The sequence below is a fragment of the Bos indicus genome, chromosome 17, assembly GCF_029378745.1.
Source record: "Bos indicus isolate NIAB-ARS_2022 breed Sahiwal x Tharparkar chromosome 17, NIAB-ARS_B.indTharparkar_mat_pri_1.0, whole genome shotgun sequence".
Taxonomy (NCBI): Eukaryota; Metazoa; Chordata; class Mammalia; order Artiodactyla; family Bovidae; genus Bos; species Bos indicus.
In genome coordinates this window covers 15,020,957-15,034,734 of record NC_091776.1, presented here as the reverse complement: position 1 = coordinate 15,034,734, position 13,778 = coordinate 15,020,957, and positions in this window count along the sequence as shown.

Sequence of the window (13,778 nt, the reverse complement as noted above, 5' to 3'; positions counted from 1 at the left end):
TCTGTTTACAAGGCCATCTCTCTGCTCAAGTGGACACCTGGAGCTAAAACAGATTTCCCTCACTGATTCTGAGGAGCCAGAACAGTGCTAGCTGCATATGTGCATTATGCATAGTGTTTGCCTTTTTTATTGCAAATATTTTATATTTATAGTATAAAGGCACTATAGCTTGTGACTTGAGTATTTCCTTATGTGTCATTTTACGGTTTCAGCAGTGATGCCAAGCCAGAATGGTTGTCTTATCTCCTGGGCCTTGTTCTGGCTTTGTTTTCTATGCCCAGGTCATCTGTAGGTAACATTTAAAAAAAAAAAAAATAAGAAAAACTTAAGACTAAAATCTTTGAAAAAAGGGAAACTCAAATTTGGATGGTTTAAACTAAGTACTTGGCTTCCCCAGTAGCTCAGTGGTTAAAAAAAAAAAAAAATCCCCCTGTAATGCAGGAGATGTGGGTTAGGAAGATCCCCTGGAGGAGGGCATGGCAACCCACTCCAGTATTCTTGCCTGGAGAATCCCATGGACAGAGGAGCCTGGGGGGCTATAGTCCATGGGGTCACAAAGAGCTGGACACAACTGAAGTGACTGAGCACACAAACTAAGTACTTAGTATGGAAATGAAATATTTTCCTGAATTATCTAATTCCAGAGTCAATTTTTCTCTGAGCTCTAGCTTCAGAGGGATCAACTATTGTCAGAAAATTCTGAGGGGCATAAACTCATTTTTATATTTGAAAAAAATTATCTGGATATATCTAGGCAGTAAGGAAAATGCAATTCTCCATTTTCCATTGGTGACTATACTTATGGTTAGGTACCCAGGAAACATGTGTTATCCTCATAAACAGCATTTATGTCCATGTAAAAGACTAAGTTTTCCTATGTATAAAAAGTGCTTTAAAAACTGACTATAAATTCATTTTATGCTTTAATTTTTGAGACAAGGTAATTTCAAAGAATAATTCTATTAACTATAAGTAGTAAGATGTTATGAATATTTCTATATTCCCCTAAGTGGCTTTTAATCCTCACTTCAGTGTTATGATTTTCATTACCAATAAAAATTAAATGTACATATTAAGTATCTAACATATAATTATGATTTAAATAAACTACAAAATTTTTATTATCGTGTTCTAAATTCAACTAAAAATCAAAATAGTTTGAATAGTTAAATGCAGACCTAAGGACAATATTTGTCCCCTATTAAAATATGCATTTATAGCAAATAAGTTAAACCATCTAGGAAAAATACCACATCTCAGATATCTTTTTTAGAAAACTCTCAATAAACTTCAGAGCAGGAAGAAGATCTGTGAGGAGAGAGAAAACTGTGATGTGTAGGCATCCTGGCAGTAGCCGACTGAGACAGTGTCGACAGGGACAAGAGAGCTAGAAAGAGGACAGAACCCTGAGACACCAACATTTGAAAGGCTGGAGCGAGGCAGGGAGTCCATGAAACAGACTGATGAGAACTCTTTGGAGCTTTATAGGGAACATCAAGAAACAATGGTGCCATAAGGGAATGAAAATGGCTGAGGAAATAGGGACAAGGACACAGGATGACTGAAGAGGGTTTTTATGGTGTTTAAAAGACAGAGCAGGCAGGGTGTGGGCCTTCATGTCACGCATGCATGGATGGATGGCTAAGCAAGAAGCTCTGTTGCCCTGTGCTGTGCTGATGGTTGTTGTGAAATTAGCATAGATTAGCATAGTGGGTGGTGCTTGGCCAAAGATGCACCCTCTTTTCTGTATCAGCACAGCAGGTAATAAATGCCAACAGCAATAGTAATAACGCACATGACTTTGGCCCCTGTCATTCCTCAAGCATCTGTACTTGCTTAGGAGTGGCTTCTGCAGCACCCGGTCAGTGAACCTCCTCAGAGGCTACTACACTGGGCCCCACAAGCCACCATTGGGGTCACCTGTTGCCACAAGGATCCTTTTACACTTAGTCAGGAAATGAGAACTTCCGTTACTTCTCCAAGCACAGCTCAGTCAAGCTGTAAGTCCCCATGATGATTCACAAAGAGTAGGGAGAAAACCATGAGCCCAATCCAGAGATTAATGCATAACTTATTTCCTGATGTGGCTTCCCCTGGGGTTCACAAGACCATCTTGTGTTTAGAATCTCTCTCAGGATTTCTCACTGTCTCCATGTGGCAGAGGCACCTTGTGTGTCCAAGCTGTGGAATCCAGACCCAACGTTCGCAAAACCAGAATGAGGAAGAGTCAGACCCGCCCTCTAGTCCATGGTTCACTTTCCCAGGAAAATCTCTGCTGTCCTTTGCAAAGATGGCTGCCCTCCAGTAACCTTTTTCTAGAATGTAGGAACCTAGTCTTCTACCAAGAGCTCATGTATACTCAGGGCAAGGCCCCCCAGAATGGTATGTCGCAGACAAAGCGGTGCAAAGCGTAGAGGGGAGCATTTCTTCCTGGCACCCCAGGCAGAATGCATAAGGATCTGGGCAGACAGAAGCCCCTCAGCCCTCACATCTCTCTGGGGACACTCTTTACTGACTCTCCTCTGGCCTGAGTTTGGGACCGGGATGTGGGTGAGGCATCCTCTGCCAAACCTTGTTAGGAGGCCTGGGCACAGCCAGCCCTTTCGCTCCCCTTCCCCAGCCACCTGGTTCATGCTGGCATCTTCAGCCTTTTTCCAGGGACTCATTTACCTTGATCTGTTCAAGGGGTCTGTGACTTATCTCTACAGTCCCCATGAAGTTTCCCAGTCCATCCAAGGAAATGGCCATTTCTTTAGCCAAGGCTAAATTGGGGATATTTCCATTTTATAGGTACCTAAGAAGAGCCTTAGGAGCTCTTGTCTTTAGGTGTTGAGCACTTCCCTTCCAGACTGGGATGGAAGCTGAGGGTCCACCCTGAGCAATGCTGAGCTGTAATCAGTGGCCAAAGTTCCACAAGGAGTATTATGGAGCTTCTTACTCTTGCTATCAAGTATGATCTGAATTATTCTTTTAAGCTATTCAATTGGTCTTGTTAGGGTGAAGGCACTTGAAGTCCATGTATGAGTGGGAAAGAACTTAGAATCTGGCTTCTGAAAGTCCAGGTGCAAGCATCGACTTTCCTTGAATTCAATGGCCATGGGCAAGTCTCTTAGTCCCTTTGAGTTTCAGTCCTCATATATGAAAATTGAGGGTTATAATAAACTATCTTGAATGTTCTTTCAAATGATAAAATTCCAAATTTTTCATAATTATTCTCTGCAGTATCTAAAGACCTAAAATGAAGATAAAATAATTATCCAAAGACTTCTGCCATGTGAATAGCTATGTAAGATAGCTAAGGAAAAAATTAGTTCAATCTTATTTGAGGTTAAGAATAGCTTATACCTTAAATTAGGCACTTTAAAAAAAATAGAATAGAAGCTCTTTGTTAAAAATTATCCATTTGGGGGAAATAGAATTCATTTTATAAGTCTGGCAGAAATATATGCTGATGGAGTTAAGGATGTTAAGAAAGTCGAAACATCTTGCAGCTTTACAACTCATTAAAGTACTTACTAGACCATAGAGTACAGCATCTGAGAAGCAAATAGGGCTCTGAACATTGTTTTCTTAATTAAAATTCTCTATTTAATCCACTTGAAATATATAGTGAAAAAAGAAATAAAAAGAAAATTCAAAGCAGAACTATCTTTGGGAAATATTACTCTAAGTACTGGCTATTTGTTTTTCAACTTGTAGGGAGTTTAAGTTGTATAATCATGATGTAGTTAAAAACATAATGAAGAATGGGCATGGGGAGTTTTATAGAGTTTGAAGATTGGTTTTCATGCACCACGCTTTTTTGTTATTTAAACTTTGTTACTGTCATCATTTTTCTAGCTGTTGAGTTTAACCTTTGTACACCACGGCTGCAGGCCCATCAAGCGTGTTCACAAATAAATGAAAAATGTTACTGGACCCAATGATCCAGAGGGTGTGTCATTCCACAGGGAAGTTTGCCTGAAATGAGGCCTGTTTATTTGTTCATGCCTTCTTAAGCCAAGCATAAACAGCCCAATTTATAAACCACTGTGATTTCAGTTATAGGACTCCTAATCACCACCACTCCCCCCACTGCCAAAATCATTTAAAAAAATGAATCTACAGTCAGATAAAGTAGAGAATTAAATCATTTGAATAATCACAGAATCTGAGGACTGGATGTACCTTAAGGTCTTCTAGATTAATTCTTCCCATTTAAGCCTTAAAATAAGAATCATCTGTAATCTTATTCTAAAAATGAAGTATAGTTGATCTACAATATTAGTTTCAGGTGTGCAACATAATGACTTGATATTTTTATAGACTACACTTCCCATAAAGTAATAAAATATTGGTTATATTCCCTGTGCTGTGTATCACACCCTTGTATCCAATTTATTTTATAACTAGTAGTTTGTACCTATAATCCCTTCACCTAACTTGCCTCTCCATCTACCCCTCTCCCCAGTGGTAACCACTAGTTTGCTTTCTGTATCTGTGGGTCTGTTTCTATTTGGTTATATTCATTCATTTGTTTTAATTTTTAGATTCAACATATAAGTGAAAACATACAGTATCTGTCTTTCTCTGACTTATTTCACTAAGCATAATACCCTCCAGGTCCATCCATGTTGTTGCAAATGGCAAAATTTCTTTTTTTTATGGCTGAGAAATATTACATTATAATATATATATATATATGTATGTATGCATACAAAAATATACACATCTTCATTCATTTGCTGATAAACACTTAGGTAGCTTCTATATCTTGGCTATTGCAAATAATGCCACTATTAACATTGGGGTGCATATATCTTTTCAAATTAGCACTTTTGTTTTCTTTGGATACATAACTGATTATGAGAAGAATACTTCAATAGGCACTTTTCCAAATAAGACACATTGTGGTCAACAGGCATATTGAAAAGATGCTCAATATCACTAATCATCCAGAGAAATGCAAATCAAAACCATGAAATATCACCTCATACCTGTTAAAATAGCTGTCATCAAAAAGACAGTAAATAAGTGAGGTGAGGAGGTAGAAAAAAGGGAACCCTAGGACTAGGAATATAAATTGGTACAGCCTCTACAGAAAATAGTATGAAAGTTCCTCCAAAAATTAAAAATAGAACTATTATAGGATCCCAGAATCACCTGGAATATCTTATTAAAATTTTCTAAATTAAAAAGTGGAAAAAGATTATTGGGTCCCAACTGTGCACACCTGAAATAGAATCCCCAGTGAGAAAAGCCTTGACTAAATAATTACAAATGTTCTCAGGTAGTACCTGATCGGGTCCAAATTTCCATCTGAAATTTGAATTCCAGTCTAATGGTTCTTAATACTTTACCTACGTGAGAATCACCTGAGGAGTTGTCTTGTTTTGTTTTCAATATGGAATCCAATACTTCCACAGGCGTACTTCCAAAATGTGAACTAGTAATCTGTTTGCTCTTGTTCTCTCTTTTTTTTTTTTGTAGTTTTGTTATTTATTAATGTTTTTATATGAGGCTGCTGCCCAGGCTGGTTTAGGAAGTCCTGAGCTTTCCTTTGTCTGACAGAGCTTTTCCTATACTTGCCTGAACACCTCCAAGCTGGGAGCCCAAACCATTTCCACCTAAAGTAATTACAAACATTGTTATTTTCTCTACCTAGGAAAACTGAGTCTAGTCAAGGCTATGGTTTTTCCAGTGGTCATGTATGGATGTGAGAGTTGGACTGTGAAGAAAGCAGAGCACTGAAGAATTGACGCTTTTGAACTGTGGTGTTGGAGAAGACTCTTGAGAGTCCCTTGGACTGCAAGGAGATCCAACCAGTCCATCCTAAAGGAGATCAGTCCTGGGTGTTCGCTGGAAGGACTGATGCTAAAGCTGAAACTCCAATATTTTGGCCACCTGATGCAAAGAGTTGACTCATTGGAAAAGACCCTGATGCCGGGAAGGATTGAGGGCAGGAGGAAAAGGGGATGACAGAGGATGAGATGGCTGGATGGCATCACCGACTCGATGGACATGAGTCTGAATAAACTCCGGGAGTTGGTGATGGACAGGGAGGACTGGCGTGCTGTGATTAATGGGGTTGCAAAGAGTTGGACACGACTGAGTGACTGGACTGAACTGAGGAAAACTGATATTTTTTTCTACTGCCTTTTATACACAGACTGTAAGAGCACACCCAATCTATAAAAGGGAGTAGATCTTTTGATTCCTGTTATCAATATATTGACAATGAGTTGGATGAAAGTTTTTGTGCCATGACAACATTCTCTCCAGTGCAAGATGGGAGGGATGGAAAGGGGAGGAGAGAAACTTAGCCAAAACCTGTTATTTTGCAGCATGAGCACAAAACAGTGAGTTCACTAGCTAAACTGTTAATGCTAACTGATTAAACCCATCAGAAATATGACATTATACATTTTGAATACTGGAAAGCTCAGCTATGTAGGAATCACTTTAAAGAAAATTACTGTTCACTTAATGAGCCCATTTCTTATTCTAAATCGACGTTTTGAGCCTTACTAATATTATGGGAAATCATTAGAAATATACTAGACTGAATTTTTTACATTTTTTTACCACAAGCATATATCTTTGGGGCTTACTGTGTACAGGCACTGTTCTTGACACTGGGGATACAGCAGAAAACAAGACCATTCAAAGACTGTACCCCCTGGAACTTCTCCATGGTAGGGGCTAAGAAGGACATGAGCTATAAAGAAATACGCATATTGTATCTGGCAAAGATAAGGCTGTGAAGAAAATAAATCAAGAGAAGCAGATAGCAAATGACTTTAAGCCGTATATGGAATACAGTGCTCAGCCCATCACCATTAGCTGGTATTCATTAGTATAATTTATGAATGTGCATCTTCTTCCTTCGTATATGATTATGATGATGCTGGAAATGTTACTTTCCATATTTATGGATATGGCTTTAAAAAAAAAAAACTGCAAATGGCTCTAAACAGAGACGCTTAGCTGGTCGAGCCCTGCCTTCAGACTCCAGGCACCAATACAGGGGCTATCACTGTCTGCTGATGTTCCTAGCTTCAGCGGCTGCTCAGTACCTTCAATCACAATGAGCCCATCGCCGCGAACCCTGTCTGTCCACAGACAGTACCCCTCACGCATCACCAGCAGCAGCTCCCTTGGTGTCACCTACAAGTGCTGCGGGCTTCTCGGGGAGTGACTGGCTGGAGGTTTCTGCTTGGGTCTTGCTGTAGAGCAGCTGCTCCACTTCCGCCAGTCATCCATCCTGAACCAGGGTGCAGCTGAGCAGAGCGGTGCACACAGCTTCTTCCGTGTTTGCCGACTGGCTGCTTTCCAGGGCAGCTGGGAAGGGCTAGTGGGACGCAGTGCTGCTCTGCATTTATACAGTGATTATCATCCTCACGGCATAACCACAGGCTGATCAAACAGTATGTCCACACTAATGGGACAATTTCACTACCTCTCCCTACCTCTTTTTGAAGAGGGAAACAGGGAAAAGTGAGTCACAAATAGCCATTAGAAATGACCAGCTTATAAAAACAAAGAATTAGCAAGCTTAAATTGTCTTTTACAGCATTAGTGCATGTGCAGACAAAGACAGGGAGCCAAAGAGGCCTGGCCAAGGATGCCTGGCATTTTCACCAAATGGGTGAGGAGTAGCCACCATACGCTACATACACAAACCACATCTCTTATTTTCATGGTTTATTTAGGTCCAAAGCTCTTTTGTATATATTATGTCTTTGTATGTTCACTGAGTTTTCATTGTAAATATTTTTCAAATGAACCATACAAATTAACTTTTTGTAAAATGACATTTTAAAATATGTTTAGAGAGCTTCACTTTATGACTCCAAAATGGACTATGTTTGCAGTTAACTCACATCATCCGTGTCCATGGATGGAAACAATGGAATATATTGTGGATAACCCCAAATAATCCAAAAGCTAGTTATACCACAGAATTCAATTACTTGCATAACTAATGTATCAAATGTTTTGTCCCACGCATTCACCACAGAATCTTACTGCCCCACTGATTAGTACCACCCTTGCCCCAACCTCCATGGCACCACTCAGGGTCCTTCTGCTACCTGTTGGTTAATTCCTTTTCTTCCTCTCTCCCTCTAAAGAAGCACATGTCCTAAGATTCAGGATGCCATGCTTTGTCCATCTTTCTATCCATTCACCCACCCCCCCAAATCTCATCCACCTTTACACCTTTACATTTTCAACTTTCACCTCTTTGTGGATGACTCTCAAACCTTTATCTTCCACCTTAAGATGAGCATACACAAATCCCATCTGAATTGTCCCATAAAGGGTATTAGAACATCTGACAATTCATTTGGAAGAAAAAATTTTTAAATGTAGATTCTATCTTCACACCATATACAAAATTCAACTCTAGATGAATCAAACAGATAAACATTCTTAAAAGACCTTTTGAAAAAAAGGAAAAAGTAGTCATAAAGTTTGTGTGTGTGTGTATATATATATATAATATACATATTTATTATTATTTACATTGTGTGGTTTAGTTGCTAAGTCGTGTCTGACTCTTTGTGATCCCACGGACTGCATCACACCAGCTTCCCTGTCCTTCATGGTCTTTTGGAGTTTGCTCAAACTCCTGTCCATTGAGTTGGTGATGCTACCTAACTATCTCATCTTCTGCTGCCTGCTTCTTTGGTCTTCAGTCTTTCCCAGCATCAAAGTCTTTTCTGAATGTGTCGGCTCTTCACATCAGACTAAAATATTATTATTATTTACAATGTAATATAAACATAAATATATATTTACAAACTGAAGCTCTGATGATGTCTTCTGAGATGCACTAGAAGCACAAATTTACCCAGTGAAAACCAGAGATACAATCTAGTGCATCACAGGTACATGTGCAGGGACTTCTGGAAACTTCATGTTAATGTGTCACATTTGCAAATTTGTGGTGCATTGAACTATGTAACACTAATAAAGAACAGCATGTTGAATATATCATGAATGCCACTGAACAAATTTATCGTAACCCAATATCAATAAGCCATTTATTATGCATATTTACTTAAGCTTCTAGAATTTCCAGGTCATCTTGTTTAAGGAAAATGAATATGATTATTTTGTTTAAAATCATGAGATAAGGGAGGCCTTTCTACATGTGTACTAGAATTCAGAAAGGAAATATTTTTAATGTGTTTTTAAAAGGCCCCCAAAGACCCCAAAATGTTTTCAAAGATTATCTTTATGAGTGTGAAATTTTTATGGTTTGATAATTTCTGAATTGTCAAGTTTTTTAATAACAGGTATATTTTCATAGATTATTTGCATAAATTTTAAAATAAAAATGAAAGGCACTGTACAGTACTTACCTAAGCCACTAATAATCAAAGTATTTACTGGATTGATAAATTCTACCAACATACTTTTTAAAACTGCTGATAAAAATACAAAATATCACATATCTTCAACCAAGCAAGAATCAACATGCAGAGAAAAATTAGTTTCTCTCCCTGAGTTATCCTCAAGTTAGCCAACTCTAGAAGTCTTTGGCACCCCACTCCAGTACTCTTGCCTGGAAAATCCCATGGGTGGAGGAGCCTGGTAGGCTGCAGTCCATGGGGTCACAGGGAATCAGACACGACTGAGCGACTTCACTTTCACATTTCACCTTCATGCATTGGAGAAGGAAATGGCAACCCACTCCAGTGTTCTTGCCTGGAGAATCCCAGGGACGGGGGAGCCTGGTGGGCTGACGTCTGTGGGGTCGCACAGAGTCGGACACGACTGAAGTGACTTAGCAGTAGCAGCAGTAGTAGAAGTCTATACAAAATGACAGAAATACAGCTATTTTGGTTAGAAATGTCAGAAACAATGAGAGTGTGTTATTCACTCAGTTGTGTCCAACTCTTTGCAACCCCATGGACTGTAGCCCACCAGGCTCCACTGTCCATGGAATTCTCCAGGAAAGAATACTGAGTGGGTTGCCATTCCCTTCTCCAGGGGATCTTCTCAACCCAGAGATCAAACCCTATCTCGTGCATTGCAAGAGGACTCTTTACTGTCTGAGCCACCAGGGAAGCCCAATGAGAAGTGATTCCAAAAAATAATGGAAAAATAAATTACAGATTAAAATAGTTGTTTCCCAAATTTTTTCCCTTAGAATACTATCACTTCCGAATACAAATCTTCTATAGGGGAAACAAACTGCTTCATCATCCAAAAAGTTGGGAAGAAATCTAGGCTAAGAACAAACATGTTTCATAACTTGCAGTCTTCCTGAAGCCCTTAACATATGTTCATGCAGGTGGTGACTCTCTAACAGAGGGAGACAGGATCCGATGCATCCCACACTGACGTGATCGCAAATCCTTTTTTCCATGATAGCTATTAACAGCTCACGCTGTGCAAAATGCTTATCAACATGTCAAGGAGGTTTCTAAATTTAAAATAGTTGGTTCCAAAAATAGAAATTGCAAATTGTACCCCAGGTTCCTTAGTTAACCAAATAAATCTAGACCATAGATAGACTGCACCGTATGTTTCCTTAGACTAAATGGCAGCAGAAAGTTTTAGAAATTCTTGGGGAAAAACAGCCTATGTATTCATCCTGACCTCTCTTCCAGGTGTTTGGATCATACTTTGTTTACCTCAGCTGTATCTGGGCTTGGGGAGTATCCCTATTAGTCCTCTTTTATAATTTGTAATTAAAATGTCTATAATGTTATAAATGATTAATAAAGTTGTCCTCTTATATTTAAAAGCTTCAGATCAATAGCTTTTGCTTTCAGAACTTGTATCTTCTGGATGTAATTATACTAAAACACTGCATACCAAAAAGTGTGTAGCAAAACTCCCATAATTCAAATTATTTAGACTAATGATTAGTGTTTATATTCACAACTCAAATTAAGCCTAATAAATGCTTTCTACAGTTATATTTAAGAAGCATAACACGGGTGGAGTAGAAGGACATGCGCTCATCTTCTCCTGAGAGAACTCCAAAATCGCAACTGGCTGCTGAACAACCATCGACAGGGGAATGTTGGATCCCACCAAAAAAAAGATGGTGGGCATGTCGGAGGGCAAAGGAGAAACCCCAATAAAATGGTAGGAGGGGCGAAATTATGTTTAGAATCAAACCCCATACCCACCACAGAGATGGTCAGAGGGCTCAAACAAAACTTTGTGTGCACCAGGACCCAGGGACCCCACAAATATTGAGCCAGATGTGCCTTTGAGTATTTGAGTGTCTCCTGCAGGGGCATGGATCAGCAGTGGCCTGCTGCGGGGACAGGGGCTCTGGCTGCAGCAGACTTGGGAGGCACGCCATGTAGTATAAGTCCTCTTGGAAGAGGTCACCATTAGCCCCACCATGGAGCCACTGGCCCCACCATAGAGCCACTGAGCAGATGACCAACAAACTGGAGAACAATTATACCAAAGAAGTCCTCACACTGTTATGAAAATTCTGCAACCCACAACAGATTTCTCGACCTGGGGATCCGGCAAAGGACTGAGAAATGCCAGGGAATTTGACTTTGGAGGCCAATGGGATTTGATTACAGAACTTCCACAGGACTGGGAAACAGACTCTTGGAGGACACAAACAAAAGCTTTTGTGTACCAGGAGCCAGGAGAAAGGAGCAGCATCCCCACAAGGGACTGAGCCAGACTTGCCTGTGAGCGTCCAGGAGTCTTCCTGGTGGAGGCATGGATCAAAGTGGCCTGTGGCTGGGCCTGGGGCGCTGACTACAACAGTGATGGCATAAGTCCTTTTGAAGGAGGTTTACCACCATACCATGGTTTGGCCTCAGGCCAAACAACAGGGAGAGAACACAGCCCCACCCATCAACAGGAAATTAGATAAAAGATTTACTGAGCATGGCCATTGGACTGCAAGGAGATTCAACCAGTTCACCCTAAAGGAAATCAGTTCTGAATACTCATTGGAAGGACTGATACTGAAGCTGAAACTCCAATATTTTGGCCACCTGATGCAAAGAACTGACTCATTTGAAAAGACCCTGATGCTGGGAAAGATTGAAGGCAGGAGAAGAAAGGGACGGCAGAGGATGAGATGGCTGGATGGCATCACCGACTCAGTGGACATGAGTTTGAGCAAGCTCAAGTTGGTGACGGACAGGGAAGCCTGGCATGCTGCAGTCCATGGGGTCACAAAGAGTCAGACAGAACTGAGCAACTGAACTGAACTGAGCATGGCCCTACCCACTGGAACCAGATTACCAAGAACCAGATTACCCCACAGCCAGTCCCTCCCATCAGGAGGCTTCCACAAGCCTCTTCTCCTTATCCATCAGAGGGCAGACAGAATAAAAACCACAATCACAGAAAACTAACTAAACTGATCTCACGGATCACAGCCTTGAATAACTCAATGAAACTGCGAGCCATGCCGTGTAAGGCCACCTGAGACAGACGGGTCATGGTGGAGAGTTTTGACAAAACATGGCACACTGGAGAGGGGAATGGCAAACCACTTCAGTATTCTTGACTTGAGAATCCCATGAAGAGTATGAAAAGACAAAAAGATAGGACACTGAGAGATGACTCCCCAGATCTGTAGGTATCCAATATGCTATTGGAGAAGAAAGAGAAATAGCTCCAGAAAAAATGAAGAGATGGAGCCAGGGAGAAAACAATGACCAGTTGTGAATGTGACTGTGATGAAAGTCAAGTGTGATGCTGTAAAGAACAATACTGCATAAGAACCTGGAATGTTAGGTCCATGAATCAAGGTAAATTGGAAGTGGTCAAACAGGAGATGGCAAGAGTGGTCATCGACATTTTAGGAATCAGTGAACTCAAACGGATCAGAATGGGCAAACTGAATTCAGATGACCATTATATCTACTATTGTTGGCAAGAAACCCTTAGAAGAAATGGAGCAGCCCTCATAGTCAACCAAAGAGACTGAAATACAGTACCTAGGTGCAATCTTAAAAATGACAGAATGAACTCTGTTTGTGTCCAAGGTAAACCATTCAATATCCCAGTAATCCAACTCTATGCCCCAACCACTAATGCCGAAGAAGCTGAAGTTGAATGGGTCTATGATGAATGGGTCAAGACCTTCTACAACTAACACCAAAAAAAAAAAAAAAAAAAAGAAGTCCTTTTCATCATAGGGGACTGGAATGGAAAATAGGAAGTCAAGAGCTACCTGAGTAACAGGCAAGTTTGTCCTTGGAGTACAAAATGAAGCAGGGCAAAGGTAATAGTGTTTTGAACGCACAGGTCATAGCAAACACCCTCTTCTAACAACACAAGAGATGATTCTACACATGGACATCATCAGATGATCACTATCAAAATCAGACTGATTATATTCTTTGCAGTTAAAGAAGGAGAAACTGTATACAGTCAGCAAAAACAAGACTGGGAGCTGACTGTGGCTCAGATCATGAACTCCTTATTGCCAAATTCAGACTTAAATTGAAGAAAGTAGGGAAAACCACTAGACCATTCAGGCATGACCTAAATAAAATCCCTTATGATTATACAGTAGAAGTGACAAGTAGATACAAAGGATTAGATCTGATAGAGTGTCTGAAGAACTATGAATGGACTTTAGTGACATTGTACAGAAGGTGGTGATCAAAACCATCCCCAAGAAAAAAGAAACAGTAAAAGGCAAAATGATTATCAGAGGAGGCCTTACAAATAGCTAAGAAAAGAAAAGAAGCGAAAGGCAAGGGAGGAAAGATATATCCATCTGAATGCAGAGTTCCAAAGAATAGCAAGAAGAGATAAGAAACCATGCCTCAGTGATCAATGCAAAA